Consider the following 308-nt stretch of genomic DNA (forward strand, 5'->3'; position numbering starts at 1 on the left):
CTGGCGAGTGCAGCAGTGGTGGCAGGAGCCTCTCCCACCTCTGCGGCAGCACTAAGGGTGTCTGACTGCTGCGGGGAGTGGACCTAAGCCATCAGTTGGACATCCCCTGAGGGCTCCCAGACTGCAAGAGGGTGCAGGCCAGACTGAGGGACCTCCCCCCCAGTGCACAAATTTCTTGCAACGGGCCCCTAGTCTACACTAATAAAAGAGAAACATGGTAATTGGCGTACGACCGCTACCCTTCCCATTGGGTAATCAGCGTATCCTTATGCAAATTAACTGTCAGCCAAGATGGCGGCCGGCAGCCA

Source organism: Myotis brandtii, unplaced genomic scaffold (genome assembly GCF_000412655.1).
Source record: "Myotis brandtii unplaced genomic scaffold, ASM41265v1 scaffold575, whole genome shotgun sequence".
Lineage (NCBI taxonomy): Eukaryota > Metazoa > Chordata > Mammalia > Chiroptera > Vespertilionidae > Myotis > Myotis brandtii.